The sequence below is a fragment of the Gorilla gorilla genome, chromosome 1 (assembly GCF_029281585.2).
Source record: "Gorilla gorilla gorilla isolate KB3781 chromosome 1, NHGRI_mGorGor1-v2.1_pri, whole genome shotgun sequence".
Classification (NCBI taxonomy): domain Eukaryota; kingdom Metazoa; phylum Chordata; class Mammalia; order Primates; family Hominidae; genus Gorilla; species Gorilla gorilla.
Window position 1 is genome coordinate 83,366,623 of NC_073224.2, and position 18,729 is coordinate 83,385,351.

General features: G+C 44.7%; 1 protein-coding gene and 1 pseudogene across 4 annotated transcripts in view; both read left to right on the plus strand.

Annotated features, from left to right (window-relative positions):
- TNFSF4 (TNF superfamily member 4) overlaps positions 1 to 18,729 on the plus strand; it is a 305,662-nt gene that overhangs the window by 91,962 nt on the left and 194,971 nt on the right. The gene's annotated exons all lie outside the window — the stretch shown is intronic.
- LOC101145256 (centrosomal protein of 57 kDa-like) overlaps positions 1 to 18,729 on the plus strand; it is a 52,325-nt pseudogene that overhangs the window by 28,730 nt on the left and 4,866 nt on the right.

The window sequence follows — 18,729 nt, forward strand, 5'->3', positions numbered from 1 at the left end:
TTCTCTGTCTTTAGGGTTAAAATAATGCTTTCTTCCTAGAAGGCAGTATTTGCCCTTGTTATGAAAACAATTCACTGGTGTTTGGAGATTGTTGGAAAAGTTTTGATGACCTCATGCCACTAGTTGGTAAAATTTCATAATAATTGGTATAATTAGGGCCAGAGATAAATGCATCAAGAACCCAATAAAATTCATCGTTTGAATAAAGGATTCATTGTCCTACTTCCTGTTTATACTTTCCATTTTTAGCTGCCTGGGAAAAATCATTTTACCCACAGAGTCATTTATCCCAGCAAATACAGATTTACTTAAAAAAATTAGTACTAGAGTCCTGTTTGCTATTTATGCTTCCAGTTATTTTGAGTTATATCATTTATGATGCTGATTTCAGCACTATGACTACACTAAAACCATATTTGAACTATATACCCATTTTTATGAATTGGGATATAAGGCAACAGAGTAGAGATAATAAAAATTTATATTTAATATAGGTAAGTAGTAGCACATAAATATAAGAACATATTCATGAGAAAAAATGGGTCTCAGTTGATTGATTGTTAGTAGCAGTGACATGACATGTGCAGCCCTTATAGTGTATACGCACCTTGTTGGAACATTTGAAAAAAAGAATATGGCAGATTTCTGTAAGTTGTATATTAAAAATTTGTTTCATTGCTTTTTTTTCTCTAAATTTGCAGTAGCACTTCCAGAATCCTTAGTAGACTGTCAGAAACCACCACTGGTAGAGGGAAGACCACTGCATACGCTCTGGTGCTGGAAGAGGGGGTCAGGGTCATGAGGAGAATCATGCGGTGGGGGAGGGCAAGGATGGTTCCTAGAATTTGGTGCTTTTTATAAAATAAATGTGTTTTTTGCTTTAGAGCTACTATAGTAACTCTAGAGAAGGTGAGAACAATATTTCGTACTGCTCTTGGGAATACCTTTAACAACCTTTGTTCTCCCCCAACACACATAAATGTTTATTCCCAGTGGGGCTGACCTTGACCTGCTTCTCCTGATCTCATTTACTCTACTGTTCTTTTTATTTCTTTCCATAGTACTTATCATCTACTAATATGCTACTTTATTTATTGTGTTTATCATTTATTTTCTATCTCCCCCTTCTAAAATGTGAGTATCACCAGGGTAGGGATATTTGCTGATCTTTACACTGATGGAGCAGTTCCTCACACCCTTTAGCATGCAATAAATATTTATTCAATGAATGAATGTACTGAAAACCAGTTAAGTGTAGACAATGTCAAATGCATCAACTCGTTTTCTACTTGCTTTGACTTACATGAAGTGGCTAATATCCCCACACCTACCAGAAAATGGGGGGTAAAGAAGATGATGATGGTCATCATGATGATGATAACAACATAAGTTGTCATTTGCTATCTTTCCACTGTGTGCCAGTTGATTTATTAATATCACCTCATTAAATCCTCAAATTATTCCTGAGTGGTAGGCATTTTGATCTTCATTTTATACGGTTGGAAACTCAGTTCTGAAGGGGTAAATAATATGCTCATGACGACATAGCTGGGAAGTGATTGAATGAGGACTTGAATCTCTGCCCCTGTGGTCCCAGTCCCTGGTTTTCTCCATAAGTTGCCTCTTTGAAGAATCTGTTTTAACACTGTTGATCTGAAAAAAAAAATCTACAGTATGATTAAATTGCTTAATTCTCTGTGGGAATTCAAGATTTTCTTATTCAGAGCATTGTTCCATTCTTTCTGAGAATAGCTGGTTTAATGTTCAAACAGATATTCCCAAAACCACAGTGTCTCTTTCCAGAATCTGAAAAGGAAATGAGGTAATCTTCAATATGTGAATGAATGAATCCCAAGCTATACAAACCACAGACAGACAAATCAGCTTTTTCCATTTTGCTCTCCTTTTTGTTTGTTAAGTATGATAAAGTAAAATTTTAAAAATGTTAATGGATCTCGGTTTAAATGATACCTCACTAAAGAAGCTATTCACAAAATTTGGTTGGTCTGCTACCTCTACTCAATAAACATTACTGATGTAAAGTCCTATTTCTCTGTACTGAACACATGCACTTTTATTTATGTAGACAGTTTTTCAACCTCAGCCTGGATTGCTATTTTGGGCAAAGAAATCTTTGTTGTGGCAGGGGCTGTAAGGTGTTTAGCAACATAGTAAGATGTTTAGTTACATCCTTGGCTTCTACTCACTAGCAGCTAATTAGATCCCCCCACTCCTGACCTCCTGCACCTAATACTTGGAATGACAAGATTTCATCTCCTAACGTATGTTGGGGATAACTAAGATGAAAGCATGAAACAGTGTCAAACAGAGATCCCAAGCAGAGTACCAGAGCTCAAGTTTGTTTTTTAAAAAAGTAATTGCCATTGATTTTGTTCTGCAAAGATGCAAAATTTCAGCTGCTCACTTCTTAGTTTTGACGCACCTTTTTTTTTTTTTGTGTGTGTGTGTGTGTGAAAACAGTAAATCTCTTAGAATGGTGCCCCGCACATATTAAGGCCTTGATAAATGCTAGCTATTACAATCATGAAGGAGTGGTGCGTAGTGGCTCTGAGGGTAGGTGATATGGTAGATATGACATAGTGCAGGCAGGCAGGGAAAGGTCCACTTTAGGAAATGCTGATCACTGTGGGATGTGAAAAAGAATAGGAATCAGTCAAGTATTTGAAGAGGAACACTGTAGGTTAAAAGTCCTAGTCTTAGCTGCACACTGGAATCACCTGGGGAAGACATTTCTTTTTCATGGTATTTTTTAAAAATTATACTTTAAGTTCTGGGATACATGTGCAGAACGTGCAGGTTTGTTACATAGGTATACACATGCCATGGTGGTTTGCTGCACCCATCAACCCGTCATCTACATTAGGTATTTCTCCTAATGTGTCCAGAATTCGTTCCTTCAGGTGGTTTCTTGGTCTTGCTGACTTCAAGAATGAAGCTGTGGACCCTCACGGTGAGTGTTACAGTTCCTAAAGATGGTGTGTCCAGACTTTGTTCCTTCAGATGTGTCCAGAGTTTCTTCATCCGGTGGGTTTGTGGTCTAGCTTGACTTCAGGAGTGAAGCCACAGACCTTTGCAGTGAGTGTTACAGCTCTTAAAGGTGTTGCGTCTGGAGTTGTTTGTTCCTCCCGGTGGGTTTGTGGTCTTGCTGACTTCAGGAGTGAAGCTGCAGACCTTCGCAGTGAGTGTTACAGCACATAAAGGTAGTGCGGACCCAAAGAGTGAGCAGCAGCAAGATTTATTGTGAAGAGCAAAAGAACAAAACTTCCACAGTGTGGAAGGGGACCCGAGCAGGTTGCTGCTGCTGGCTCAGGTGGCCAGCTTTTATTCCCTTATTTTACCCTGCCCACATCCTGCTGATTGGTCCATTTCACAGAGCACTGATTGGTGCATTTACAAACCTTTAGCTAGACACAGAGCGCTGATTGGTGTGTTTTTACAGAGTGCTGCTTGGTGCATTTACAAACTTTAGCTAGACACAGAGCGCTGATTGGTGTGTTTACAATCCTTTAGCTAGACAGAAAAGTTCTTCAAGTCCCCACCCGACCCAGAAGCCCAGCTGGCTTCATCTCTCAATGCCCCCTCTAAACAGGACACCCCAACTGCTGTTGGGAATTGGGCAATGACTGCTGTAGCTACTTCCTGCTGGATAGGGGTGAAGAAGGAGCCCTGCAGTTGTAGTGTCCTCCAGAGGGGAACTCTTTAGGCCAGTGAAAAGGCCAGTGGGTTGGTTCAGGGTTCCTTGGTAGAAGTTGTTAGTTGAGCTCATTTGGGGTTCCATTTGTAAGACCGTCTGTAGCTTGATGGCCTGGATCCTGGAGGAAACACATTTGACAAGGAGGTTAAAAATTCCGGGCCCAAAGACGAGTAATAGCAAGATGGCTGTCATGGGACCTAGAAAGGAGAGAAGCCATGTTGCCCAACTCCAGAGGTTGTATAAGAGTTTGAGAGGCATTGTCTGATATCAGAAGCCTTTTCCTGTAAATGTCGGGTGGCATCTCTTATTATCCCTGACTGGTTAGTGTAAAAACAACACTCTTCCCCTAAGAAGGTGCAGAGTCCTCCTTTCTCAGCAGTGAGGAGGTCTAGGCCTCGGTGGTTTTGGAGTCACTGCTGCCAAAGAGTCTATTTGGGATTGTAGAGTGAGGATAGATTTCATTATTTCTTGCAAACTGTCTGAGAAATCCTTTGAGAGTGTGTGGTAGTAGGATAAACTGGCTATTCCGGTTCCTGTAGCAGTAGCCATTCCTAACCCTATAAGTAGGGGTATTAGTTGTATGGCTCTGTGCTGACAGACTTGAGCTTTGAGGGGTACTGATAGGGTCTGATTTCCTTGGGCAATGTTAATGTTGGGACTTAGAAAAACTAAGGTGCCGGTGCCTGTCCAGTTAGTGGGGAGGCAGATATAGGTCGACGTTCCACATAAGAAGAATATACCTTAACTGGGTAGACAGAACTGGTTGTGTATGTTAAAAAGGTGGGTGAGTTTGCTGTTTTCTTTTCCCCATATTCCTAGAGTACTTGCCAAGGTAGCTCCGGTGGGTGGCTGGAAAGGGGTGTTGGGAGCAAACTGAGTGGCTCCCTGTGTTCTGTTTTGCCGTTGGAGAAAAAATTGTTCTGTATCTACTAGGAACCATTCGAGAGAGTGATTGAAAGAGGGGATGAGGAAGCATTCACTAGTGGTGGGGACGCTGCTGCAGGGCGTCCAGGGGTGAATGGTCATGCAGGGAGTATGTTTGCCATTGCAAAACCTGGACTGTTTGTTAAGCAGGGAGGAGATGATGATTTTTGGAGGCCCTGAGAAGCGGATGAGTCATCTGAATGGAGCTGTTTGGGTGACTCAGAAGTTACTATGATCAGCTGGGGCTTGAAGTTGTAGGGTGTAATTACACTGATGGGGTCTTTTAGCCTGATTTGGACTGGGTGGGCATTTTTTGCCCTTCCGGATTGTCCTTCCAATGCCCAGACTTCAGAGTTGATTCCCTCCTCAAGCAGGGGACTAGAAATGGGTAACTTGTTCCCCATATTCATGTAGATAATAGCTCCAGCTTTGGCTAATATGTCCCTCCCTAATAAGGATGTGGGACTTTCAGGCATAACAAGAAATGCATGTGAAAAGAACAAAGTCTCCCAATTACAACTGAGGAGGCGGGAGAAATACCTGGTTACAGGCTGTCCCAGGATTCCTCGGATAGTAACGGACCTTGAGGACAGTCATCTGGGACAGGAGATTAACACTGAGAAGGCCATGCCAGTGTCCAGGAGGAAGTCAATTTCCTGGCCCTCAATGGTCAAACCTACCCGGCACTCAGTGAGTGTGATGACATGAGCTGGCGCTTGCCCTGGGCACACTCAATCCTGTTGTTGGATCATCTGGTTGGGGGCTTCTGGCCCAGAGAACCATTGCAGTCTGGGGCAGTGCATCTTCCAGTGACTGCCTCAGCACAGGGGACGTGGATGAGGGGGTGGCTTGTTTCTCATTGGACAGTCTTTTTTAAAGTGTCCTTGTAAACCACACTGATAACAAGCCCTACTGGGTGATTGGCCTGCTGCATTTTCTGTCCTCTCTGAACCACCAAGGTTTGTTTGTCTGAGGGCCATGACTAAGGCTGTGGCCTTTCTCTGATCTCACTTTTCCTTTTGGTCCTGTTCTTCTTGGTCCCTATTACAGAACACTGAGGTTGCCAGGTTTAATAATGCCTCCAGAGTTTGTTCAGGGCCCAGGGCTCGCTTTTGGAGCTTTCTCCTGATATCTGTGGCTGATTGGGTAATAAACTTATCTTTTAGGATCAATTGACCCTCAAGGGAGTCAGGCGACAGGGAAGTATATTTTCTTAAGGCCTTCTGTAGCCACTTGAGGGAGGCAGAAGGATTTTCTTCCTTTCCCTGAGTTATGGTGGACATCACTGAATAATTCAATGATCTGCTTGATCTGCTTTAAATCAGAGAGGGAGAAGGGGACATGTACCTGGGCTATTTCCTAATTCTCCTTAGTCCTTCTAGAACAAAAGTCAGCAGATGTTTAAGACTCCAGTCCCCATGATTTGAGTTGAGGTCCCAGTGGGGATCCATACTGGGGACGGCTTTCTTACTGGCAGGGAATTTGTCCCTTTCTTTGGCTATCATTGTATCGTTTACTTGACTAAGATACCAGGTATCTCCAAACTCTCAGGCTGCAGCTAAAGCCGCATTCTTTTCATTAAAGGCCAGGGTTTGATCTAACAATAGCATGACATCTCTCCAAGTGAGATTGAAGGTTTGCCCTAGACCCTGTAGGACATCTGTATATCTATCAGGATCATCTGAAATCTTCGCCAGGTCTACCTTGATCTGCTTTAAATCAGAGAGGGAGAAGGGGACATGTACTTGGGGTGGGCCAAATTCCCCTCCCCCTACAGCTTGAAGGGGACATAAATGATAGCCTGGGGGGGGGGGGGCGGTTCTTGTGGTCCCTTGGGTATTTCTTTGCTTATTTCCTTATGGGCGGGGGAGATTAGCGGAGGCTTATCATTAATAGGAAGGGGAGCTATAGGGAGGCTGGGATATGGGGGTAAGCTGAGAGGTCCTCCTGTGGAATGTAAATTGCAAGCTTTGCATAGTTGTGTATTCTCCTTCAATGAAAAGAAAGCTTGGACATAAGCTATTTCACTCCATTTGCTTTCCCTCTTACAGAAAAGATCAAGCTGCAGGATAGTATTGTAATTTATACTTCCCTCAGGTGGCCATTTTTCCCCATCAGAGAGAGAATATTGGGGCCAAGCCGTAGTGCAGAAAAAAATGAGCCACCTCTTTTTCAGGGTTTGTGAGTCAAATTGGTCCCAATGGCTTAGAATGCATTTCAAGGGTGAGCCTGTTGATGCCTGAGTGTTTCCCATCTGAAAGACAAACCTCCCGTGGTTTTGGTTTGTTTGTTTCTCCCCCTGCCCAAGGACCCATAACAGTCCCTGGACCCTGCTGTTCAGAATAGTTGTGCTCACGGATGCAGCAGCTGAAACACCTCTTGCCCAAGGACCTGCAGTGGTCCCTGGACCCTGCTGATCAGAATAGTTGTGCTCACTGATGCAGTAGCAGAAACACCTCTTGCCGAAGAACCCGCAATGGTCCCTGGACCCTGCTGATCAGAATAGTTGCACTCACTGACACAGCAGCAGAAACACTAGTTTTCCTCCTAGACCACAAGGAGGACCAAGGAAGGTCGGATTTAGTCCCCCTTACTGATGCATTCTCGAAAACCTGCACCCTTGCCTGTCCTCCTGGACCACAAAGAGGACCAAGAAAAATCGGATTTAGTGGCCCTTACCGACACATTCTCGAAAATCTGTTAGAGTCCTAAGCATTCTCCTGTTAGTATTGGGACTTTAACCATGTCCTATAAAGATGTTATGGCCCCAAAATGAAGTGGAGGGCCATACCCTGAGGGAGGGGAGGGATCTCCAGAGTTGGAAGAGTGAAGCCTTTTGTCCTCACTTATATGAATAGGAAAGATACCATTTCTGAGGTTAGGCCTGCTAGTCTGAGGAGGGATCCTAAAATTCCAGGTAAGATAGTGCCCCACCCCGACAGGGCTTTGGGCACAAATTGTGTCTTTCTGATTAGTGAGCCTGGGTGCCTAAAGAAGGGAATAGAGTCCTGGAGTTTATACTAGAAATCATTCTTATAGGAGAAACTAGAAAAGCACCAGAGACAGAGTGGTTTTTAGAAGTGGGACTATCCTCAGAGAAGAGAGGCAAGAGGAAGTTTGTCTGACAAGCATTAGGACCCAGGAGGCAAGGGTCAGGATAGATAGGATAGATGGGCTAGTCTCGCTTGGGCGTCGTGACTTTGAGAGTTCCACTCATGGCCGCAGGGTCATCCAACTTGTCGGGACCCCAGAGCTGAATGGCCTTCCTCTCTGTCGACCCTTGGCTCAGCGTAGAAGTATAGGGAAAGTGCAATCTGGTTCGGGGGTTGTTAGAGAGCCCTTTTCCAGAAAGCCTGACACTCGTGTTTTTAGTCCAGCGGCCGTGCTAGTCACTTTTAACTGGCCAACAGGTGCCCGGTATTTAGCCCCCAAATTCTAAGGAAAAATAGGACAGAATAGCAAGTGAAAGGGGTCCAATGGTACTCACCTCTTGAGTTTGTGGTTGCCAAAATGTGTCTGGAATTGGTTCCTTCCGGTGGGTTATTGGTCTTGCTGACTTCAAGAATGAAGCCACAGATGCTCGCAGTGAGTGTTACAGTTTTTAAAGATGGTGTGTCTGGAGTTTGTTCCTTCAGATGTTCAGATGTGTCCAGAGTTTCTTCCTTCTGATGGGTTCATGGTCTAGCTTGACTTCAGGAGTGAAGCCGCAGATCCTCGCAGTGAGTGTTACAGCTCTTAAAGGTGGTGCGGCCGGAGTTGTTTGTTCCTCCCTCTGGGTTTGTGGTCTCACTGACTTCAGGAGTGAAGCCATAGACCTTTGCAGTGAGTGTTACAGCTCATAAAGGTAGTGTGGACCCAAAGATTGAGCAGAAGCAAGATTTATTTTGAAGAGCGAAAGAACAAAGCTTCCACAGTGTGGAAGGGGACCTGAGCGGGTTGCGGCTGCTGGCTCAGGTGGCCAGCTTTTATTCCCTTATTTCACCCTACCCATGTCCTGCTGATTGGGTCCATTTTACAGAGTGCTGATTGGTCTATTTTACAGAGTGCTGATTGGTGCATTTACAAACCTTTAGCTAGACATAGAACACTGATTGGTGCATTTACAAACCTTTAGCTAGACACAGAGCACTGATTGGTGTGTTTACAATTCTTTAGCCAAACAGAAAAGTTCTCCGAGTCCCCACCCAACCCAGAAGCCCAGCTGGCTTCACCTCTCACTAATGCTATCCATCCCCTAGACCCCCACCCCCTAACAGGCTCTGGTGTGTGATGTTCCCCTCCCTGTGTCCATGTGTTCTCATTGTTCGACTCCCACCTTTGGGTGGGGACATGCGGTGTTTGGTTTTCTGTTCCTGTATTACTTTGCTGAGAATGATGGTTTCCAGCTTCATCCATGTCCCTGCAAAGGACATGAACTCATCCTTTTTTATGGCTGCATAGTATTCCATAGTGCCACATTTTCTTTATCCATTCTATCATTGATGGGCATTTGGGTTGGTTCCAAGTCTTTGCTATTGAGAAAAGACTTTTCAATATGTATAGGCTTAGGGCGCATGCATGGGTATTCATGAAACATCCCTAGAAGGTTCTTTTGCATAGCCAGTGTTGAGAACCATGGTCATAGGAAAGCACTCATTGAGGGAGGAGTAACATGTAGGAGAAACAGAAAGCCAGAGGGACTAAGCACAGAGAGGATTGGCTTCCATCATCTTGTGTCCTGAGTTCGTTCCTGCCAGTGGGTTAGTGGTCTCACTGACTTTAAGAATGGAACCATGGATCTTCGCGGTGAGTGTTACAGCTCTTAAAGATGGCACGGACCCAAAGAGTGAGTGGTAGTAAAGTTTACTGTGAAGAGCGAAAGAACAAAGCTTCCACAGTGTGGAAGGGGACCTGAGTGGGTTGCTGCTGCTGGCTGGGGGTGGCCAGCTTTTATTCCCTTATTTGTCCCCTCGCATGTTCTATTTTTGTCCTATCAGAGTGCCCTTTTTTCAATCCTCCCTGCGATTGGCTACTTTTAGGATCCGGCTGATTGGTGCATTTTACAGAGTGCTGATTGGTGCATTTTACAGAGTGCTGATTGGTGCATTTTACAGAGTGCTGATTGGTGCATTTTACGATCCCCTTGCTAGCTACAGAGTGCTGATTGGTGAGTTTTACAATGCTAGCTACAGAGTGCTGATTGGTGCATTTTACAATCCTCTTGTAGGACAGAAAAGTTCCTGAAGTCCCCACTTGACCCAGGAAATCCAGCTGGCTTCACCTCTCAATCCCCTCTCTACACAGGACACCCCAACTGCTGTTGGGAATTGGGTGATGACTGCTCTAGCTACTTCCTGCTGGATAGGGGCAAAGAAGGGGCCTTGCAGTTGTAGCATCCTCCAGAGGGGAACTCTCTAGGCCAGTCAAAGGGTCAGTGAGTCAGTCCAGGGGTCCTTGGTAGAAGTTGTGAGTTGAGCTCATTTGGGGTTCCATTTGTAAGACCATCTGTAGCTTGATGGCCTTGATTCTGGAGGAAACAAATTTGACAAGGAGGCTAAAAATACAGGATCCGAAGGCGAGTAATAGCGAGATGGCTGTCACAGGACCTAGAAAGGGGAGAAGCCATGTTGCCCAACTCCAGAGGTTGGTTTAAGAGTTTGAAAGTGAGGAAGTCTAGGCCTCAGTGGTTTTGGAGAGTCACTGCTGCCAAAAAGTCTATTTGGGATTGCAGAGTAAGGATAGATCTTGTTATCTCTTGCAAACTGTCTGAGAAATCCTATGAGAGTATGTGGTAGTAGGATAATGAGGTACATAAACTGGCTATTCCAGTTCCTGTAGCAGTGGTTATTCCTAACCCTATAAGTAGGGGTATTGTATTGCCCTGCACTGATGGACTTGAGCTTTGAGGGGCACTGATAGGGTCTGCTTTATTTTTATCCTGGCAGAAGCCACAGTATATTGTCCTACTGCAAAGATTATGGTTAGTGTGCTGCTTAATGTGATGAAACAATAAAAGGATTGCAGTAAAGGGGCAAAGAGAGGTGTTAAAGATTTATGTATGTTTTCACTTATCTTTTTTAAGTCGGAAGGGGTTTTTCCTCAGAATCAGCTGTAGGAGTCTTTTCAGTCTGGGATATTTCCTTCCAAAATAGGAGACACAAGTCCTCCAATGGTTCACAGGTGTATCGAGGCTGGTCTGGCTGATCTTGGGTCTCCTGAGCTTATGGTCATGCAGGTTCCTCAGGGGGTGTCCAAAGTTTAACTCCGGTGTGGTGAATCTAAGATTTCACTCCTGCCACCTTAACTGCAGTGGGGGTAGAGAGGATTACCGAGTATGGTCCTTCCCACAAGAAATCCATAGATGGGGAGGTAGAGGGGAGGGACTTGACCAACACTAGATCTCCTGGTTGGAACAACTCTGTTCCCTTGTCTCTGTGATATCCTTTGGGTAGGTTCTTAAGGTTTTGTTGATATTTTGCCAAGGAAGTTATTTCCTTGACCAAGTTGGCCATTTCCTGATCAAGTAGGAGGTCACTTGTGAGAAAAAGTCACCCATATAGCATATCATATTGACTGAGCCCCATGTTGTGAGGAGAATTTCGGATTTTTAACAAGGGCATGGGCAAGAGAGTAGGCCATGGGAGATGAGTTTCTTGTGTTAGTTTCCTTAAGTGCCTCTTGAGTGTTTCATTTGCCTTCTCGACCTTCTCTGAGGATTGTGGCCTGCAGGTGCAGTGAAGGTAATATTGTATCCCTAGCACCCTGGAAATTCCCTGAGTTGCTGTGGCTTTAAAAGCCAGACCATTGTCACTTTGTAATCTTTGGGGAAGCTCAAATCTAGGAATTATTTCATGAATTAGGTCTTTAACTACTTCCTGAGCCTTCTCTGTCTTGCAGGGGAAGGCTTCTATGCAATTTGTAAAGGTGTCAACACAGACCAACAAGCATTGAAATCCCCTTGACTTAGTCATACGGGTGAAGTCTAACTGCCAGTCCTTTCTGGGATAGTGCCCTATTCTTTGTTCCCCCAGAGGGGCCTTATGATGGACCAAGGGATTATTCCTTTGGCACACCTCGCAGGCTTTGATTACTTATTGGATGGTCCAGAGGAGATGTGGCCCTGTACAAAGGGATTTGGCCATTTGATGAGTGTTCTCTCTACCCGTGTGAAAAGTTTGGTGGAGGGTCTTAAGTATTTTCCACTGGCTGGCTTGGGGTATGAGTACTTTTCCCTCTTCTGTCATTAACCACCCTGAGGAGAGAAAACTATGCCCCCGTGAAAGTCCCCATTCTGTTTCAGTTGGGGAATACTGGGGCTTAGTCTCTTGGAGGGGGTTGCTCCATACCAAGGGTCCTTCCATAGGTATTTCTAATGGGAGGTTCCTCCTGGCAGCAATTTTGGCCTCAGCATCTGCCCGTTGGTTTCCTTCTGCCTTTTCTCCTACACCTTTTTGATGGCTTTGGCAGTGTAAGACTGCCACCTCCTTGGGTTTTTGTACTTTGTGCAATAACTTCATGATTTCCTTGTGGTATTTAATGGGGGTTCCCCCAGAGGTTAGGAACTCCCTTTCTTTCCATATTGCAGCATGGGCATGTAGGATTAGATAAGCATACTTGCTATATGTATACACATTTATTCTTTTTCCCTTTCTCAGTTCTAAGGCTCAGGTAAGTGCCACTAGTTCTGCTAACTGGGTGCTGGTCCCTGGGGGAAGAGGCTTACTTTCAAGTACTGTTACATCACTAACTATGGCATAACCTGCCCTTCGTATCCCATTCTCCACAAATGAACTTCCATCAGTATATAGGTTAAGGTCAGGATTAGCTAAGGGGACTTCTAAGAGATCCTCTTGGGTGGCATAAGTCTGGGCTACAATTTGTTGTCAGTCATGCTTGATTGGTTCCCCATCCTCTGGGAGAAAAGTAGCAGGGTTAAGGGCCACACACATGTGTATTTGAAGCACCAGTCCCTCAAGGAGTAGCGCCTGGTATCTAAGCAGTTTGTTGTATGATAGCCATAAATTTCCTCTGGCACCTAGTGTGCCGTTTACATCATGAGTAGTCCAGACAGTGAGATTCTTTCCTTGTATTATTTTGATGGCCTCTGATACTAAGATGGCCACCACTGCAACTACCTGTAAACAGTGAGGCCAGCCTTTTGCTACTACATCAATTTCCTTACTTAGGTATGCCACTGGTTGTGGGGTTGTCCCACGAGTCTGAATAAGGACTCCAAGAGCTATTCCCACTCTCTCTGTGATGTATAAATATAAGTTTTGTCCTGTGGGAAGGCTTAAGGCTGGAGCTTGTACTAGGGCCTGCTTTAAGGTTTTGAAGTCTGTTTCTGCCTCTGGTTCCCATTCTACTAGATGAGTATTTGCCCTCTGGGTCTCCTTGATTAGAGTATGGAGTGGCCTGGCCATCTCGCTGTATCCGGGGATCCATAGTCAGCAAAAACCAGTGATCCCAAGGAACCCCTGCAACTGTTTTAATGTCTTAGGGTGAGGACAAGCCAGTATAGGCTGTCTTCATTCTTTGCTGAGGGCGTTGGTTCCTCTGGCTAAGATTAGGCCTAGATATTTGACTTGTAGGCAGAGCTGGGCCTTCGATTTAGATGCCTTGTACCCTTGATTAGCTAGAAAGTTCAAGTGATCTAGAGTAGCCTGCTGGCATGAGGCTTCTGAACTGGTAGCCAAAAGTAAATAATCCACATACTGAAGGACCAGAGTGCCTGGACTTGAGAAGTGGCGTAGATCTTGGGCCAGTGCCTGACCAAACAGATTAGGGCTATCCCTAAACCCTTGAGGCAAGACCGTCCATGTAAGTTGGGACATGTGGTCTGTGGGATCCTCAGACGCAAAGAGGAACTGGGAGTCAGAATGCACGGGAATGCAGAAGAAGGCATCCTTGAGGTCCAGAACAGTGAACCATTCTGCTTCCTCTGGTATTTGAGAAAGCAGGGTATAGGGGTTGGGTACAGCTGCATATAGAGGAATTACTGCCTCATTGATTAGTCTAAGATCTTGCACTAGTCTCCAGTAACCATTTGGTTTTTGTACTCTTAGAATTGGGGTGTTGCAGGGACTGTTGCATTTTATTACTAAGCCTTGAACTTCTAATGTCTAACAATATCCTGTAACCCTTTATGAGCTTCAGGTCTTAAGGGATATTGCCTTTCATAAGGAAAAGTAGGGGGGTCTTTTAGCCTGATTTGGATTAGGCAGGCATTTTTCCCCTTCTGAATTTTCCTACCAATGCCCAGACTTCAGGGTTGATTCCCTCCTCAAGCAGGGGACAACAAATGGGTAACTTTTTCCTCATATTCATATAGATAATAGCTCCAGCTTTAGCTAATATATCCCTCCCTAATAAGGGTGTGGGACTTACAGGCATAACAAGAAAGGCATGTGAAAAAAGCAAAATCTGTCAATTACAACTGAGGAGGTGGGAGAAATACCTGGTTACAGGCTGTCCCAGGATTCCTGATGGTAATGGACCTTGAGGACAGCCGTCTGGTGCAGGAGATTAACACTGAGAAGGCCACACCAGTGTCCAGGAGGAAGTCAATTTCCTGGCCCTCAATGGTCAAACATACCCGGGGCTCAGTGAGGGTGATGACATGAGCTGGCGCTTGCCCTGGGCACCCTCAGTCCTGTTGTTGGATCATCTGGTTGGGGGCTTCTGGCCCAGAGAACCATTGCAGTCTGGGGCAGCGCATCTTCCAGTGACTGTCTCAGCATAGGGGACGTGGATGAGGGGGTGGCTTGTTTCTCATTGGACAATCTTTTTTAAAGTGTCCTTGTAAACCACACTGATAACAAGCCCTACTGGGTGATTGGCCTGCTCCATTTTCTGTCCTCTCTGAACCACCAAGGTTTGTTTGTCTGAGGGCCATGACTAAGGGCCATGACTAAGGCTGTGGCCTTTCTCTGATCTCACTTTTCCTTTTCAGCCTGTTCCTCTTGGTCCCTATTATAGAATACTGATGTTGCCAGGTTTAATAACGCCTCCAGATTTTGTTCAGGGCCCAGGGCTCGCTTTTGGAGCTTTCTCCTGATATCTGTGGCTGACTGGGTAGTAAACTTATCTTTTAGGATCAATTGACCCTCAAGGGAGTCAGGTGACAGGGGAGTATATATTCTTAAGGCCTCCTGTAGCCACTTGAGGGAGGCAGAAGGATTTTCTTCTTTTCCCTGAGTTATGGTGGGCATCATTGAATAATTAATGGGCTAATTCTTCGTAGTCTTTCTAGAGCACATGTCAACAGATGTTTGTGACTCCAGTCGCAATAATCTGAGTCTAGGTCCCAGTGGGGATCCATACTGGGGATGGCTTGCTGAACAACAGAGAATTCTCCCCTTTCTTCAGCTGTCATTCTATCATTTACTTGACTAAGATACCAGGTATCTCCAAACTCTCAGGCTTCAGCGAAAGCCACATTTTTTTCATTAAAGGCCAGGGTTTGATCTAACAATAGCATGACATCTCTCCAAGTGAGGTAGAAGGTTTGCCCTAGACCCTGTAGGCCACCTGTATACCTATCAGGATCATCTGAAAGTTTGCCAGGTCTGCCTTGATCTGCTTTAAATCAGAGAGGGAGAAGGGGATATGTACTCGGGTTGGGCCAAATTCCCCTCCCCCTACAGCTTGAAGGGGACATAACTGATAGCCCAGGGTTTTCTGTGGTCCCTTGGAGAGTCCTTTGCTTGTTTCCTTGTGGGTGCAGGAGATTAGAGGAGGCTCATCATTAATAGGTACAGGAGCTATAGGGACGCTAGGAAATGGGGGTAAGCTGAGAGGTCCTCCTGTGGGATGTAAATTGCAAGCTTTGCATAGTGTGTATTCTCCTTCAATGAAAAAAAAAGCTTGGACATTAAGTATTTCACTTCATTTGCCTTCCCTCTTACAGAAAAGGTCAAGCTGCAGGATAGTATTGTAATTTATACTTCCCTCAGGTGGCCATTTTTCCCCATCAGAGGAAGAATATTGGGGCCAGGTTGTATTGCAGAAAAAAAGCCACTTCTTTTTCAGGGTTTATGAATCCAGTTGGTCCCAATGGCTTAGGGTGCATTTCAAGGGTGAGCCTGTTGATGCCTGAGTGTTTCCCATCTGAAAGAAAAAAACCACCCATAGTTTTGGTCTGTTTTTTTTTCCTCCCACCCAAGAACCTGCAACGGTCCCTGGACCCTGCTGTTCAGAATAGTTGTGCTCACTGAAGCAGCAGCAGAAACACTAGTTTTCCTCCTAGACCACAAAGAGGACTGAGGAAGGTCAGATTTAGTGGCCCTTACCGAAGCATTCTCAAAAATCTGCACCCTTGCCTTTCCTCTTAGACCACAAAGAGGACCAAGAAAAGTCAGATTTAGTTGCCCTTACTGACACATTCTCGAAAACCTGTTAGAGTCCTAAGCCTTTTCTCCTGTTAGTATTGGGACTTTACACTTGTCCTATAAAGATGATGTGCCTCAAAATGGAGTGGAGGGCCATACTCTGAGGGAGGGAAGGGATCTCCAGGGTGGGAAGAGTGATGCCTTTTGTCCTCACTTCTCATCATATGAATGGGAATGATATCCCCCCCAATTTTGGAGTCTATAATTTCTGAGGCTCCCCATATCCTAGATTTGGGAATAGCCTTTTTTAGGCCTGCTAGTCTGAGGAGGGATCCTAAAATTCCAGATAGTCCCCCCACTGGTGGGGCTTTGGGCAATAATTATATCTTTCTTATTGATGAGCCTGGGTGCCTAAAGAAGGGAACAGAGTCCTGAAATTTATACTAGAAATCATTCTTATAGGATAAACTGGAAGAGCACCAGGGACAGGGAGTGGTTTTTAGAAACAGGACTAGTCTTAGAGAAGAGAGGTGGGAGGAAGTTTGTCTGACAGGCATCAGGACCTAGGAGGCAAGGGTCAGGATAGATAGGATAGATGGGCTAGTCTCGCTCGGGCGATGTAACTTTGAGAGTTCTGCTCATGGCTGCAGGGTCAACCAACTTGTTGTTGGGACCCCGAAGCTGAATGGCTTTCTTCTCTGTTGACCCTTGGCTCAGCCCAGAAGTACAGGGAAAGCAGAATCTGGTTCCAGGAAAACCAACGCTCCCAACTCTGAAGAGTCAGGGATGGTTAGAGAGCCCTTTCCCAGAAAGCCTGACACCCGTGTCTTTAGTCAGGCGCTGTGCTAGTCATTTTTAACTGGCCAACAGGTGCCTGGTATTTAGCCCCCGACTTCTAAGGAAAAACAGGACAGAATAGCAAGCAAAAGAGGTCCAGTGGTACTCACCGCATGGCAATATTCCGGAGGAGCCCACAAGATGTGTCTGGAGTTGGTTCTGCTGGTGGTTTTGTGGCCTCGCTGACTTCAAGAATGGGACCATGGACCTTTGCAGTGAGTGTTACAGCTCTTAAAGATGGTATGGACCCAAAGAGTGAGTGGTAGCAAAGTTTATTGTGAAGAGTGAAAGAACAAATCTTCCACAGTGTGGAAGGGGACCTGAGTGGGTTGCTGCTGCTGAATGGAGGTGGCCAACTTTTATTCACTTATCTGTCCCCTCACATGTTCCATTTTTGTCCTATTAGAGTGCCTTTTTTCAATCCTCCCTGTGATTGGATACTTTTAGGATCCTGCTGATTGGTGTGTTTTACAGAGTGCTGATTGGTGCATTTTACAGAGCACTGATTGATGCATTTTACAATCCCTTTGCTAGCTACAGAGTGCTGATTGGTCCATTTTACAATCCTAGCTACAGAGTGCTGATTGGTGCCTTTTACAATCCTCTTGTAAGACAGAAAAGTTCCCCAAGTCCCCACTCAACCCAGCAAGTCCAGCTGGCTTCACCTCTCAGTATGAGATGCTGTAGAGACAGGTGTAGGTCAAGGAGGCAGGCCCTCATAGGCCACATTAGGGTTTTGTTCCATTGGGGAATTTTTAGACAGTTCTGATGATCCTTTTCCCTGAGTGTCCTCCTAAGCAGGGTCTTATGTTCAGAGGCAGATTTTCCATGAAGTTAAAGAAGCTTGAACTTCAGGGTCCTTCATGGCATGAGCTCCTTAGAGGGACACTGGCAGTGGGTTCACATGATCTTATGTTTTTGCAAAATTTGCAGAAAGAAGTTATTTTTACTCCATAAACCCCCTGACTCTTAACACTACAACTTCTCCTCTGTCAAAAGTCCTTTCTGTTGGTAGGGTTGGAAGTGAGCATTTTTGGGAGGTTAAGTTGAGGATTCATTTAATTTAGGTTAAGTGGGAGGTATTTATGTATTTTACTGTCATTTCCACGTGTAGTGAATTATTACTACGTGATCTTGCATAGGAATGGTTTCTAGAAAATGGAATCCTCTGTGCTGATTCATCTGGCACTGTAACACAAAGAGATAGGTTCAGAGGCTGTCTCGTCAGATGAATGTGCCATGGTAAAATATACAAATGTTGATCCATGGAAGGGAGACAAGATATGAAGTGTATGGGGCTGGAAGCTACTCTGTGGAAAGTCCTTGCAGTCGTGAGAGTGTGGAATTGTAGCAAAGAGTTTAGTTCTCTGAATGATTCAGTCCAGGTCTCAGAAATGCCCATTGTTAACACTATCTAACATGAAGGGATGTGTGATGGAGAAGTCAGTATGGGAAGACACAGTGTTATTAACCATTTGTCGTAAAATTATCTGACTTTTCCAAACTGGACAAATGGATAATCATGTGTACTCATGCGAGGGCCCCTCCCAGGGGCTTAGAAGTAGCCTGTAAAGTGAGGGCCCAGAATACAAACATCTTGAAAATGGCCATTCTCTTATGTCAGGAATTTATTTTTTAGGCAGCGTATATAGTTATACTGCATCACATACTTTTCAAAGAAAATTGTGTCCAATCAAATTTATGCAAATTCTTGTATTTATAGGACATATATATATATATTTTAATTTTTAAGTTTTAATTTTTGTGGGTACATATTCAGTGCATATGTTTGTGGGTTGCATGAGATATTTTGATACAGGCATACAGTGCACAATAATCACATCAGGGTAAATAGGATATCCATTACCTCAAGGCATTTATCCTTTGTGTTTCAAACAGTCCAATTATACTCCTTTAGTTATTTTAAAATGAACAATGAAATTA